Source organism: Neodiprion lecontei, chromosome 5 (assembly GCF_021901455.1).
Source record: "Neodiprion lecontei isolate iyNeoLeco1 chromosome 5, iyNeoLeco1.1, whole genome shotgun sequence".
Classification (NCBI taxonomy): domain Eukaryota; kingdom Metazoa; phylum Arthropoda; class Insecta; order Hymenoptera; family Diprionidae; genus Neodiprion; species Neodiprion lecontei.
The window spans coordinates 35,769,753-35,785,783 of NC_060264.1; the positions used below are offsets into that span (position 1 = coordinate 35,769,753).

General features: G+C 43.5%; 1 protein-coding gene across 5 annotated transcripts in view; it reads right to left on the reverse strand.

Annotated features, from left to right (window-relative positions):
* LOC107217284 (Down syndrome cell adhesion molecule-like protein Dscam2) overlaps window positions 1-9,373 on the reverse strand; it is a 62,824-nt gene extending 53,451 nt beyond the window's left edge. For all 5 annotated transcript variants that reach the window (XM_046740242.1, XM_015654759.2, XM_046740243.1 and 2 more), the window contains exon 1: window positions 9,133-9,373. The gene's annotated coding sequence lies outside the window, so the exon portion shown is untranslated. The remainder of the gene's footprint in view (window positions 1-9,132) is intronic.
* Between the last annotated feature and the right edge of the window lie 6,658 nt (window positions 9,374-16,031).

The window sequence follows — 16,031 nt, forward strand, 5'->3', positions numbered from 1 at the left end:
CCGAAAATGCGAGGCATTACATATTTTAAAAGCTGCGTTATTTTGACCTGAGATGCTTTTTCAAGAAGAAAAAATATTTCACGCCCCAAGGGACCGCCTGCTTGAGATTCCCTCTGCTGGGTCGATATATTCTTTACTGCCAGATCGCATATGGTGTCTTCCTTTCATATTTATTATTCCGTAGGTAAAACCTGTGTTTTTGATACATAATTGGTGTACTTTCAGAGTGGAGAATCCCAATTGGGTTAAGAAAAGCATCTTTGACGTGTGTTGTTTCACCAAACTCGACCTTTTAAAGCTGCTGCTTGAATAAGATTTCCCTAGGAGAAACGGACCTTGAAGAAACGATTCCCTCAATTTTTCCTCTCTGTTTCTTCGCCTTGCCCGCGTGACAATTTGAATAATTTTTCGTTGAATTACTTTGCATAAAATATGTATTCCGGCGTTCACGGGTCTTTCCTCGGAGGAATGCTGCCTCGTCGAAATGTGCGGATGGAACAAGGAGCACAAAGAGCTGTCGACAAGTTTCGAAGCTCTTTGCAACATCTCTCGAATGTAGATTTCCCTTTCATTCCAAGGTTCAACTTCTTACCCGTCGCTGCTCGTAAATGTGATTGCTAACACGATCTAAACTACGATTCCATGTCCAAGTCGGCTGTTTTTCTCAGGGAAAAGCTGTGCAACTTCCTTTGACAGCGAATTTAAAAAATTCGTCTCTCACAACGATTTGAGCAAACGAAGCGGTGGCGGAGGAAAAAAACCAGCCCCCGAACCTTCAATAAGGGATTCACCAGCGACACTTCCATGAATTTCCATCAGCTTGGCTACCTCGTTGATTCAAAGAAGTAGAATCTGGAGCGTGAAATCGTTTGATTCGCCTCACGGCTGCACAGTCACGTCTTCCACTCATCCAGTTCTCATTCACCCTTTTCGAACTCTCCCTGCCGAAATCATCCGATCTCGCGTTCGTCCTGCAGGAGTGGAACGACTCCCCTCGACAACGCAGCAGCATCCGACTGACGTGAAGAAACAATTCTCCTCTGGTTTGGACATAATTGCCGCAGAGCGTTTTTGTCAGAATGCCACATTTCATGATGGTCAGGACACAATTCATCCTACCGCCGGACCGAGGATGGAACTCTCTCACTCAGCTCGTATGGATGTCTCGTTTAACTTTAGGCAACCAGCCAGCTTGCACATTGGAACGGCAAAGCGAGGAAACAATCTTCCCTTCCCTTTTCACCTTCCAATTCCTGTGCCGACTATTCTCCATACACCCTTGAATTAACCCGGGGTGATCCAAAGTCGTCATACAACGAATTTGCATGGTAAGAACGAGCCGCGAAGATGTTCTAAAAGACGTGTCTCTGATTACAATCTCTGGATGAAATATCGAAACGACACTGATTCCGCGGCATGTTTGGCTTCAGGGAAAAGATCTTACGGCTTGACAGGGGATCAATTTTCGGTTCTCTACTTTCCATCGCTGGGAACTCGAAAAACGTTCCTGCAGGGCTGTCAGAACGACGTCTCTCCACGTCGTTTCCACCCTGCCACCAGTACCACCAGCAGCGTCACGAAAAGCACTTCGTGGGTCCGCCTCTTCTTCCCTCAGTTTCTCCACTCATCCATATCCCTCTCATCCTCGCCGTCGTACTCAGGCCTCACTAACACTCCCGGCACTACTGACACACGAGCAACTCCTGCGCATTCAACCCGAAAGAATCCAGGCTCTCTATATTCTATCGCCGTTCACAAGTGCGGAGACCACTTTCAAAATTAGTACCTGTCTGTCTCAAAGTCCTGCAGGGGGATCGTGATGAACGGCCATAGTTTGTCAGGTTGCAGTGGAGTTTTTCTCTGCTTCTTGAAAGGCAGACCATCTTGACTTTCCAAATATCAAAAGTACACCCCGGATTCTGATGAGAACTCAACAGTGCAATTTTCAATGTACCATCACGATCCTCGTTATTTGTCAAAGATGATGCCTCCATCTATAGGTATTGGTATAGACACGGGAACCGCAAATACCTGGAGAATTTCATTAAAATTATGACTCGGATATTGGGAAGCGAATGTACGCCGAGGATCGCGCGAGGTATGCGGCTACGACGCAGCGAATTCTGTGGGCTGAAAACGAATAGAGCGAGTTGGCGATTGGGATAGGGAGAGAGAGCTCGCATTTTTTGGCGTCGTGACGTTCCAGCTTCCAGCCGTGATGAATTAGACGGTATTTATCGATCGGCGGCGTGCAGCTAGTGAATTGATCGCAATACGTAACGCGCGCAATTTTTCCACGTCTCAATTGCATGGACGAAGTATGCGTGTTCCGTATTGCCATAGCGATTAAACTGCAGTCGCTATTGATTAATTTCGCAATATGAACGCGTGCAAAGAATGGAACGTACGGCTCAAACTTCAGAGCAAGCTAACGGTTCATTCGGTGACATTTTATTGCGGGATCTCTCCGCTGTTTCCCTTGCGGCAATACTTGCATGCGACGGGGTGAATCGCTACACCTGTTTCTGTGAATTCTTTTGTCCCGGATTTGTGGAAGAAGGAAAAAAAACCGGAAAATGAAGCGTACGCACCCAAAGTTTATCCCTAGTGAACATGTGTAATTTTGCATAGCCCTACGACTTCTGGAGATATTTGCTGGCGTAGTTCGGGGATTTTCGGATCACTGTAAACTCGGCGATTAATGTTTCACTCCGTGTTTTAATATCGACCTTTGAATGTAACACGGAACGGAAGAGGATGCGTTAATCTGCCTAAAATTCTAGCGACCTTTCGATATTCCTTCCTCTCGTGAAATTCAAATAATTCAAACATCAAACAGCACATCAGTCATATAGTTGCGATGTGGAACATGTCTGAGAATACATGTATGGAAATGTAACGCTGATCTTCCGAAAGCACAGCATACTGGTAGAACTGCAACCCTGTGACGCCGGGCTGAATACAAAGCGAGGATTATTTCATCGCCGCTCGCTAAAGTGTCCGACTACCCGCAATTTTCATATTGACACAAGTTCTCGCCGATTTACGGTGGTCTGGGAAGATTTATTTTCGAAAAAGCGTGCCGCCTATTGTGGTTTTATTGACCGAACTGAACATACCAGGATGGCGAAAAGTAAGGGCCGAAACATGATATTACGGTGTCAAGTTTCAGGCTTGTCTATACAAAAAAGTTTTTATGGCTCAAATTTACCAAAGAGATACTTCGGGCTGGGAGAAGAGAAGAGCCACTTTGCCCACCATTCTTCGCAGCTGTCGTCGATAAATGTTTCCTTTGTATTTACGATGGGGATCGAATAATTTTAGGCAAAGATCGCATTCACGCAATTCTCGATTTACAGTATATCCTCGACATTTTGTCAAATTCACCTTTCTTGCAAAACAAAGTTTCGTTCCCCTCCTGCAACATTTCACAGGTCATTGAAAGATGTAATCAGGACGAACCATCCTTGCGGAAACTACGTCGCGGCATTTCTCCATCTGATTGTCCGAGCAAAGGAACAAAGAACTCCTCAAGAGTCAGAAAGAGGATTGCTGTAATCGGCCCTGCGTAATGATGCTCAAAGTCAGCGTCACTTTTGTTCAGGCTGCGGCGAGAGTTGAAATATCCAGCCATTGAGATGCTTGAGAAAAGTTATCTCGTCAATTTCAATTTATACAGCACCGATCGACTGTAACTACGGTTCAATTCGTAACTTTGAATCACTCGCACTCCTCGGCGCGTGATGAAGTGCAACGGACCAACGAACGAACGGCTCCGTCACGTTATACAGAGTATTTCTTGTGAAGCTAAAACAAGTTGAGAGTTTCGTAATGGGTTTGCGGAGTTGAGTGCATATCGCGACAGGCCATGTATAAGAAAGTATGATACTTTGTCAGGCTATTGAAAAAATTCTTAAACTTTCCTCAAAGAAGCGCCATACAGGCTGGGTGCTGGGTGATGAACACGGAGGGAGGATGGACTGGCTGGTGGAACCCAGGTGCCGGAATGTGAGGTGAAGTTATACGAACCTCGCTGAATCAATACTCGCGCGATTATCAAACAGACACGAAGGCCCCTTTAACGCTGGTTCTTAATTGTCAGAGATATACTGGGCTTAATAAACGCGCACCAGCAGTACGGATAGGCAAAACTCATTTTCGGTCCTCCCGTCTAATTGGTAATTAAACATTCACCAACCCGATACCCTGAGCTAAGTTACGCCGTCAACGCGATCTCGGAGAATCCCCTAGGCACTAGGCTAACACTTGCAGGATGCCTAAAAGGCAATTTCATTTATAATTTAGATTCGTAATAGGCGAGGTTAATTATCAAGTGCCAATTTTGGAAACCGTTAAGTCTTCTGCGCAGCTCCAGTTGCAATGCAGGGTTGATCTCGTTGCTGAGAATAAAAAAACGCATCCGAATTTAATCGTTGAATTCGCTTCAGGAGAGGACCGAAGCCCGTTGTTCGGGTACTTGCAACAACGAGGTAATCCGAAGAACAGTAGTGGAGTCCTGCACCTGTATGAAGTGCGTAGATGGAATTGGTGTTTCGTATGCACCGAAGACAGTGTAACAAGTATAAGGCGACGGCTTGAATTGAGAACTATCTAACAATCATATTGCGAGATCATCGATTGATCGATCTTGAGCATTCCTGCAATCAATGACACTCCGGTGCAAAACGAACATTAGCGATGCTAGTGGTATAAAAACTAAACTTAATGCGTTCGATTACTGTGACAAGTTTTGTCAATTCACCCATTTCAGTTCAGTCTCCTTCGTTGCGATACTGTAATTTCATTTTTCACATTTCCCACCATCCAAGCATTCTGATTGGTTTGCAAAGTTTGGTCAAGCGATCAGAATGCTTGGATGGTGGGAAATGTGAAACGTGAAATTACAGAATCTCAACCCTTGTGTAGTCTGCATGAGAGAAGGACTCGATCCCGCATTGTCCAATTAGCGCGGAACAGAGTGAGATCGAGTATTATTGTTTTCAAATTTTCGTATCGCCGCGCGAGGCAGCGACGGCATTTTCCTGCCCATGGTGTGCGCCGCGCTAGTTCAATCTTCTCCAATTAAATTCTATCGGAATTCGCGCAAACGCCAATACTACGCCGGGACGAGGACGCCGGTCATTGTGCTCGGGTAATGAGCGCGCGCACACCATTCGGGAAAGCCGTGCAGTTCAGCCTTCCCACCTTCGAACTCCCAGTTTCCAATTTGCAGCTTATCCAATGAACCGATGCACCGCCGCGCCAGCTTTCCATGCTTCCCTACTTGCCTACCACTTTATTACTTCCAGTGAGGTTATGGCCTCGCGATGCCGCGCACTCGATGCCCGGGACGCTACCGATATTACCGGTCGAGTCAGCATCTGCGAGGTGGATTCCACATGTTACTGATATCCCTCCTCACCATTCCTTTCCATTCTGCGCCCTGACATTATCACGGCAAGTGAAGAAGGAGTCGCAATTCTTGCTCGTGTCGCCACAATTACGCTTCAGGAGTTGATCAATTAAAGCCGAGTGCAGATAACTATCAGCCTGTCTGTTCCGTACTTGGCATCCGATGCATATCCTGCTCACTTTGCAGCTGCAGCGTCCAGAGAAAATAAGAAATGCAATATGCTGAACCCAGGAGCCGAAATATCGAACTCGCGATGCCTTCACGTGGAGTTGCGATGCACAGAGGATCCGTTCCAGTCCAATTACTGCCGTGACTGAAGGGCACACGTCTACCGCATACTTTTGGACAGTCCTGAATAGTTTCGCCTTTTTCCACAATAACCTGCAGCATTAAAAGAAGGTATATAAGCTGCAAACTCATCGGCAGTAATTGTTGCTCGAGTGGTCTAGCCGGTTTCCATGGCCCATGATTACAAAGCGGACAAGATAAGAATGAAGAACTTGTAGAATTAGAAACGGACAATCGCTACCTACAGCTTTTCATTCCACTTACTCAAATTTCGAGAACTCGCGTCCCGCCTCGAAACTAAACGTGCCTGGAGGATGTTCCGCCTTTCAGCATGTGCCTGCAGCATACTTCCCAACTTACAACCCGCCGCGAACCACGAACCACGAACCCTGGATAAGTGTGTAGTCCCTCATTGTACCTCGGATACTTGAGAGTTGAGACAGAAGGGTGATCCTCGCGGTGCGAGCCGGGTTCTCTCCGAGCCCTCCAGTACTGGCATTTCAACAGGACGTTCCACGCAGACATGGAGGATAACAACACACAGCCTGGCACACACACGCCGCGGGATAGCCCTGCATTATTTAGTCAATATCGCGCCGTCCCGGACCCATCGACCCACACCCCGTCGCCCCGTCGTTCACTGCCGTCTTCTTCTCTTCTCTCCTCTTCTCTCCTCTCGATTCTCCTCTTCACTGCCTCCTCCCATATCTCGACAGTTTTCTTGCCCTCTTCTCGCGTTTTATTCTAACCAATAGTCCGCGAATTCGTACGGCGCGATCAAAGTCACGTCCCTTAGAAACCAGACGGGAACAAGACCGTGAAATCTGACGTGAAACTCAACGACCCGTGTTTCTTGTAAGGGTGTTCCTCGAGTCTTTTGATTCTTCGGGCACGAAAAGCAAAATATACATATAGATACACACATTCCTTTCCATACCTGTGAATGGAGACGATAAAATGATGAGGACTCAGTGAGTAACGTTACTGTAACAATGGGTGTTTAGGAAAAATCGTTACTTTCCACTTTTGGGAATGTCTGAAATCGACTAAAACATGATAAACAAAATATACTCATATATTGCAAAACGAACTACTCGGAAGTCATTCTAAAACAGCGCAATAACGATATTTTCCCTGATCTTTCGTTACGTTAACGTTGCTATAAGTTCAACCTCATATAAAATGTTATTTCGCGTCCGATGATGATGGTGATGGATTACATGTCTGCGGTTTGAATTTTACCTGTTGGCGCTAAAATCCACGCAAACATCAGCCTACAACGCATGTATCTTTGTCATTGTCTCGAGAACATCGCCGTATCGCGTCACAGAATTCTCGGAATACAAGAATCGTTATTATACTGTACCAGAACCTTGTTAGATATTGTGAATAGAATGCTCTGCGAAGAAACCAAACGAAACTGGCGTGAATGGCCAGAACACAATCTTGGCTTCTCGCGCGGTGGCGGGTGTAGGGTGGGCTGCCTGCGGATCGTCAAGGACCCTCCGCGAATATATTTCCGGTGAAAGATTTATTCTCATCCGCAAGGCTTCCGCCGTATAGCGCGTAAGTGAAACGAACTGAATACAAAAGCACATTGTCCGTCTGTTCTTAGTCCTACACATTCTCCATCCGAAAGTTCTCAAAATTCCCGTTAGCCTTCCCTCCATTACTCGGAACGATAATATCCACACATCAAAAACACGTCACTAATTTTCAGGGCGATTTAGGCAAATCCGATGATGGTGAAAAAGAACCAGGGCAAAAAAAGGTGACCCAGTTTTTCCCAAACTTCTATCTCTATTCCGTACAATGTCACTCTCCTGTAGGACCACCATTTATTCATCCGTTTCGTCTCTTTTCTTTACCACCTCTTTACCACCTGGCTTTACAGAAGAGATTTCAGGCTTATCAAATCACTCGTACTAGTTTCAACTCCAAAGAACCTCCAAGGACCGAAGACACTCGTAATTGTTACGACTCGATCTCGGTGCAATAAATTTTTACACATGTATGCGGGGTGGCGCACCTCGTCTCGTCATTCCGTATTCTGTTTCCGTGAGCAGCGACGTGTTCTGCAATGGGGGGAACAGATGCTTCGAACTGTGTAATTCCGAAGGAGATTGCTCCGATAATTGGTATGAAGCTAGAGTGTGCGCAAGTGAATGGCTTTATACACTGGTACGCACTGGGTACAAGCCCATTGAAAGAACCGAAATTAGTTGGGCTAAACGAATGCGAAATTCCACATTTCTGCGAATCTTCCAAGGTTCGCCGACAGTGTACAAAGTGTTTGATATTCTTACTCCCTCGGGTTTTTTTCAAACATAGCACGCCGGGGTTAAACATTAAAGATCTCGTCGGGCTAGAATTTAATGACGCAAGAGTATTCTTCCGGTCCTAATCCGGGGAGTAATTGCTACCGGATTATTTATTTACGTACGTAGTTACTTGTTCATCAACTCGCCAACTTCTCATTTGCCCGTCAGAATTTTTGCACCATGTGGCTCGTTATTCCATCTATTTATTTTTTATCTTTTTATCTCTTTTTTGTTACTTACTTTTTATTGTACAGGAGATGCCTGTCTTCTCTTCTGGAAACGAAAGGTAATTTCACTTTGCTCTTGCATTCCGTGGATATTTTCTCTCTCATATACCTGTACGTAAGTAATTTCGTCAACGTGACACTCTCTTGGGAAGAAGAAAACAAAATTAAACTGTCACGATGCTGTGTACGAGGAATGTTTAATTACTTTACTTTTGCCTTACTTATAACTACAGAATGGTGATTTAGATACTCGATGCACGGTTTCAGTAAAATAAGTTAAAGTATTCTTTCATGTACTTCAGTTTCGTTAACGATCGATCGAATTTTTACGGACTTTCTAAACCGGTGTAATGATCCGACTGAATAATTCTGCCCAAAACTGTCTTTGGACAAAAAGAGATTCCGATGCTCGTAAACATCGTAAAATCCCATAGATAATTCGATGCGGTGTTCTGTACGTCCCGTTCGAAATATTCTACATCTCGACCGGTACTAGAACTTCAATATTTGTAAGTTCTCTTAGTCATCTAATAGTATTTTTATTAAACAACACATTCAATTCGCTTACTGAAACCAGCCAGAACAACGATTCCTGTTCCTCAATTAGACGCATCGAGGTGGAGAAGCAAACAATAGTTGGCTCCGCATTGTCCAATTATACGCCCCGTTCGCATCTCCATATGGTTCTATACTATCAATAATATCAATAATATTGCTCTATCGGTCCTTTAATGGCAAGTAGCCTAATTTGCCAGTTCCGGAAAGACGCAGACAATTCGTGTCTATATCATGACGATCGAAGGACAAAATGAACAACTGATAACCGGCTGAGATTATTCTCAGGTATAAAACGACGATGAGAATGATAATGAGAGTGACGTACATTGCAGTCGCCGGACATTCCGAAAGTTGACGGAAGCAGATCCGAGGCTGCCACGTGTGAGAAGTTCCGAGGGATGATTCCAGTGGTCAAAAGTGCGAGAACCGAATCCAAGGGCCGGCCGGCGGAGTTTCACTGATAATTCACGCCGCGCGGTGGATGCCTCTAAACACCTGGGCTAGCCTCAAATGTGTCGAAGGGTGCACACCACTGATCGTGAAGAGATCGCGCGCAGAACTGACGCAGAAACGCGCGGATCCAGCATCCCTTAGCTTCGCCGAGCCGAGCCGAACGCTCGCGAAACCCGCCCCCCGTGGACCACTTTCCGCCCCCACACTCACAATGCCTGCCTACCACCACGGACGTCGCAGGCAGATGGAAGCTGGAAGCGCGCGGAAACAACGACTTGCGGTAAAAGGTGTCGGGGGCTGCTGCGACGCGTCAGAGCCTCGCTGACTGAATATCGATTTTTTAATATATTAAGATTCGGAGTCGATTCTTCGGCTCAGGGTATCACAACTGCTGCCAGTACGAAAATTCCAATTCTTGAACCTCTGCTTCTGGGGTGGAATAGGAAGTGTATGAATTTTGATATGATGACGGTAAGCTGCGGTATTTTATTACCGAAGTACAATTACACTGCGAATACAGAGGTGTTATTCAAGAACGACAAGAAAACAGTACAACAGGCTTCAACCCTTTGAGTCACACGTTATTGCGCTGAGTCAATTTTTATAACAAGATTGCGTTCTGTAGTTTTTGAGATCGCTGATCACGAATCTGATATCAGATTTCGTAAATTCAAGATGGCGGATCCAATATGGTGATGAAGATTTCAAATTTCATTGAATACGGCCAAAACACTCTATGCAGGGATTTTGGGATGACTGATTGGATTCGCCTTAGTAATTTTTAAAAAATGATTTCTGATCCGTAATCGGTGACCCCAAAAACTTATAATTTATGTAAAACATGAATATGTGTAGAAGGGTAACTTTCTTCGAAATGAATTATTCCTTCAATTTTCAAGCTTTTTTTCAATCAATTTGTTTCCAACAATAATAATTTACATTATATCGCAATGATTACTCTCGCGTATTGAGAACCTATCAGTACACTATCATAAATAGCAGAAAATCGTAGAGAAATATGTTTCAAAAGTCCTTTACATGTATAAAACATGGATGCGAAGTAGGTGGCAAGGATACTTACCACCGTGACTCGAAGGGTTAATGCATCCCTAGTGTTTGCAGTGTGAAACGCTAACTCTTGAATCAATGCAATTATACAAACATAACTACGACTAGTGATTTGAGCAGGCTTAGGTTACGCTAAATTTCTCCCGTTGACTTTGGCCAAAACCAAATCCGCAATTTTTATATTTAAATCTACACCTCGACACGTGCTTACATAGTATGCAGTAACCAAAAATGCAGGCGTCCAGAGAAAAACCAAACTGCGTCCAATATCTGGATATTGAAAGTACGCAAATATCTTTATAAAAACCGAGTCACGTTAATCACCACACGCCAATGTGTTTTCCAAAGTAGCGAAGATATGGGTCCTTCAAGAGTGACTTGATTCACTCGGTAAAAGCGATTTGGAAGGGGTGCCGATTTCCAGGTGATCATTCTGGAAGACAGAAAGACAAAAATAAAATTTTCAGTGACAACACATTTTCGTTGGTGCATATTGTTCGAAATTGAAGGCCTGTTTGTTAGAAATGATGGGGCAATGACATCAGACCCTCAAATGCCTGTGTCCCCGGGTCATCGTGCGAGTCAGTAGAACAAGAATTTGACTCTGAGAGGGCCGTCCTTTACGATGGCCTCCAGGATTAAGTGACATTCTCTAATGGACCTCTTAGAGGAAAACACGGCGATGTTAGAGGTGAGTGCACTACGTAGACTGGTCCGAGAGTCTGGTCTAAGTGATATGAAGCGCCGGCATAGTCCCAGAACAAGACCACGGTGCGACGTAAAATGGATTATTGTATTCATAGTATTGGTATAGCTATACTGGCTTCCCACTCGAAGCAAACGCTGGCATATTCTCTAATAGGAGGCAGGGGTTGCAATTAATTATAATTGCAGCAGTGCGCTAGAATTGTTGGGAAATAGTTGGCGAGGTCTGCATCCTCGGCCTCCACCCGATTCTACCCTAACATAGCTCGTCGCGTCTGCATTGTAGTCTGCCTTAAGTCTGTACGAGGTACTGAGCCAAAACCAAAACCAGCAACTCTTGGTTGGACCACAACAGCTTCCCTGGCCGTCTTGGCTAGGAAAAGTTGCTCATCGGTCAACCGATAACAAGATTTAAGTATAACTTGTTACCCACTATTAATAACGCAAACGGAACACCACTCTCTTCTTCTATGCACGCTCAATCATATCGGTAGTCTAATTCATGTCCGTTCCATTCCACTCGGTGCTATTGGGGGTGGAAATAGAGCGCGCTTTAGAAGTATCTAGTTGCACCATGATTACAAAGTAGGCCACCACAGCGCTGAATATCTGCAAAACCATATAATATCGTACCTCATGTAAATACTGCATCATATTCTACAATCGAGGTGAAATTCTATGACACGAGTGACGCGCTGTGAACAGACTGTTCGGAAAAATCAATCTTACCTTGTACAGGTAAGAATAATCCAGTGAAAAAAATCCGAAAGCAGATATGCGGAGTGGTCTTTGGAGTAACTGTAGAGAGAACATCTGAATCTGTAACAGTGAATTACACGAATCATTGAAAAGATTTTACTATTGTTGGAAGTTCCCGCAACAAGACCAGCACGTTTTTATGGCAGATACCAACTATTCGAAATAAATAAATAAAATTTAAACGTCATCTTTCAGATCAATTTGTCATCGGTTTAAACATACCTCATTTTTTAACTGGGTTGGATGGTATCGAATCCAAATTCTATGAAGAATGGTTCCTATCGAATTTCCCTGAACAAATGGCATTATTCTCAAGTTGTTTTCCATAATGTCGAAAAGTTGAAAATATACCTTCTTACCGTTGCTTGAATCGAAGAACAAACTGTGGCGATAGTAAATAGCTCCACCTTCAGCAAAATCAACCACAGAGAACAGGAAAAAGCCACGTGTATCTGAGAATGACTCCATTCGTCGTTTGTAACAAGATTGTATAAATGAAAATAGTTCACCAGTGTTTCGAAGGTGTAAAAAATAATCGTAGCTATCAAAGGGAGAGAAAACAATTGAATGATTTTATTTGTTGCATCGTCAAGCTTGTCGTGCACATCTTGAATCTTGATAAGTTTATCGAATGATTTCAATTTATCACTCGGGGGAAAAATGTCAGAGTAAATTTCCCTCAATTCGCTTGTAATGCCGAGCGCATTTCGGTTCATGAAATGTTTGCGCGAATTTTGAAAATCCGGCGAATCGACAGTTGTCGCACATACGTTGCTTAATAATTCGTTTAATTGTAGGTAACGTTTCTTAGCGAAGGTCATAACGTTGGAAAAATACAACACTGCCAAATGTTGCGGAGTCGAGACCATTACGGCGTACATTGATAAAATAACTCTAACTACCTGAGTCCAATCCTTATCCACGATGGACAGAGATACCACTAACATATAAATTTGTACACAAATTATCACACACGATGATATCCCAACAAATATTGCACTTGCCTTGAGCTGTTCTGTATAATTTTGCTCAATTCCCAGATGATTTAGGCGTTCATCAATTATGGCAAATAATCTCATAATATCCACGGTTGTATTGCTCTTACGCCAGAACGTAAACGTTATAATTAAATTTGCAAAAACTCCAATTTCGAACGATGTTATGCTACCCGACTTTATTATCTTATTCTGACCCTCAGTATGCATGTTGGCAAAAATGATAATCACTTGGGCAACGATGTGTGTGACGGACAAAGCAATACACCAAAGTTTATCGGTAAACGATCCATAAGACACTCTACTTTTTTCAAGGGACAATGGCGCCAAACCCCAAATCCTCGCGAAATAATATAAAAAGGTTGCCTGCGGAGCCAATGATTCAGGCATATTTTGACACACTTTGGCGGTTGGTGATGTAACCTTTCGTGTGTCTAACTCCCGAATGATCTTCACAAGCCGCCAAGGAAAACGCAAATATTCGGTCGATATTACTGAGGTGCACATAATATGCAACGATTCGCTGGTAACATAAGTGTGCAGCTTGAACGTATATGTTCACCTCATAGCCCACGTGTCACTGAGTTGACGCCTAGTGAAGCAAAAAAATTTTCACCCCAACAGTATGCATAATTGATAACAATGTATTTGTAAATCATATTTGTGCCCCGCGTAAATAAACCATCTTATCATCGATTCAAAGATTGAAGTGGCTTATCATTAAATCCGAACTTCTATTCGAGGCGTAAGGTGTTGAATATTCATAGGACATGGAAGCACTGCGGAAAGCACTTACGAAATTAATCGATCAATGAAAAAGTGATTCCAGAATTAATCTTGTACTTCTATACCAAAAATATCCATAATCTTTGCGAGAAGAACAATACCGTTGTGATCAACCTCGCGGGTATGATTGACATAAGACACTATCAAGACTACTGGATAGAGAGTACTTCAAGCGACAAATGAGAGTAAATTCTGTCGTTTGCCAATCAAAATGGTGCTAAGCCCCAAATGTTCGTTGTAAGAGACATCAACTTCAAGTGCGGACTTAACAACTCCAGAATGTATTGTGAGGGTTCTTAGAAAGGTATATCGTCATTAGAAAAAACGTTTGAAATTTTCCATTTCGTTTCGACGAACGCTGACCTAGAGTAGAAAAAGCTGGGTATAATAAATAATGCAACGTCGAGACTGACGGACTTGCGCACCTAATTTCAGTTCGTTTTTACGTCTGGGAAATAATCGGTTACTCCACCACCAGGGAGTCGTAACGCAACAAGCAGATGGCGAGTGGTGTCGGTGATAATTTGAGGTTGCACTTTGTGAAAAACTAGAAAAACTGAGGTATTACCACTCCAGCTGTAACCGCAGTTTAAAATGAATCTCATAATTATATACCTGACGATGGAAATCGATGTCACCTGCAGCAATGTTGCAGCGCTCGTTGACTAAAACTACTTACCAGCACGCACTCTAGCCACATTGCTCTTTTGCGAAAAATATTGTACTAACAGTTTGCTTAGCTCAATGTAGGTCATCGTGAGGCATGAAAAATGCTAATGGTTGTTTGATCACAAGATGTTGATCCAGATGACCTACCTCAGTCCTTGAGTCCAGTGGTCTGAATTTTATCCAAACGTTGTGGAGAATACTGGCCATATCATTTGCCTGCAACAAAAAAGCATTTAACGGCGGGAAAGGGGGGGAGGGGGGGGGGGGGGTATAGCTTGGGTGGTCTAAAATCATACCTATCTTCGGGAGTTTTTTTTTTTTTTTTTTGAAAAGACTGAGCAATTTGAGTTTGAGGGCTTTATTGTTTGTAGTATCAAGAACATTTTAGAATTTTTTTTTATTGAAATTAATAAAAAAATGACGGCATGGCGCATATATTAGTAGTGAACGACCACGTTTTCAATCCGGTGGCGCAGATTCCTCGGTCAATTTTTATCCGATTCACTTGAAATTTTCACATAACTTTTAAAACTTGTTTATCGATTCGGGCTTGTAGCTAGATTTTTGAATCTCCGTTTCAAAATTGTTTTATAAATATTCTTACTACAATTTTTGGTCAAAAAATAAAATTCATTGTTCATAATCGTATATATTTGAAATGTTTTTTTTTTACATTTGCGCTACGAGCTCAAATCTGAAAAAGTGTTGTGATCTGAAAAAAAAATTTCTATCTGTCACAAGTTGGACAGTGACGTCAGGAGATGCTCCATCGCAAAAGCTATCGAGATCAGAGTCGTTCGCTACTTATATGCGTCACGCCACCATTTTGTTAGCAATTTCAATGACAAAATTCTAAATTGAGCTTGACACTATAAACAATAAAACCATCAGACTCAAATTGCTCAAAGTGTTTTCATTGAAGAGAAAAAAAAAACAAACAAAGGTTTGATTTTCGACCGCCCAAGCTGTAAATTGAACAAGACATCGAGAAACAATAGGAACTTTACGGCTGTACACGTTGATGAGCAAAATATGGCTATTGCGAGTAGTAGGTTCGTCATCACAGCAATGTCAGTGATACTCGCGTAGACTTGGCCCGGATCGAATGGTCTGTCAAATATCCAATGTGCGTGCATCGCCACGTACATGTACCAGGTATTCGCCAGTAAGCCCAGTAAGTATCGAGATATGGTGAGCAGGAGCGGCCCCGAAAAAACGTCGTTAATATCTTCCGTGAGGTCGCACAAGAGCCCGTGCAGCTCTTTGATGCTCCTTATTTGTTCCTGCGCCTCGTAAACGAGTCTGGCTCCTTGATCCGCAGTTCTTTCCGAACAAGGTTCTCGTTGAGAAACGAAGGTATTGGCTCGCCCTTGAAATGTCGAAAGCTCGTCCGTGTCTGTGCTGCAGACCTCGAGCAACTTTCTGCTCAGAATGTTGAACCGGCGTTCCGCAGAGAGCAGAACATTGTCGAAGATCAAAACGATGCAGTGGCGAACCAAGCAAGTCATGTTGTAGAAGTACCAAAACGTCACATCGTAGGTTGACGTTGGTGAAATCAGCACGTGGGTTATTGTTTCGAGGCCAATATTTCCACCGACGACTATCAGCACCTGAATGGCGGTACATCTGAACAACTGTTTATAGTTTTGACAAACGCCGAATCCGTCTTGTAACGATGTATCTATCGCGTAAAAGGTGTCGATGATTTCGACGAACTGATCGTGCTTGTGGATGAAAAGAAGCCACGACGTGACACAAGTGAGAAGTACTCCGCACTTCCAAAAGATGT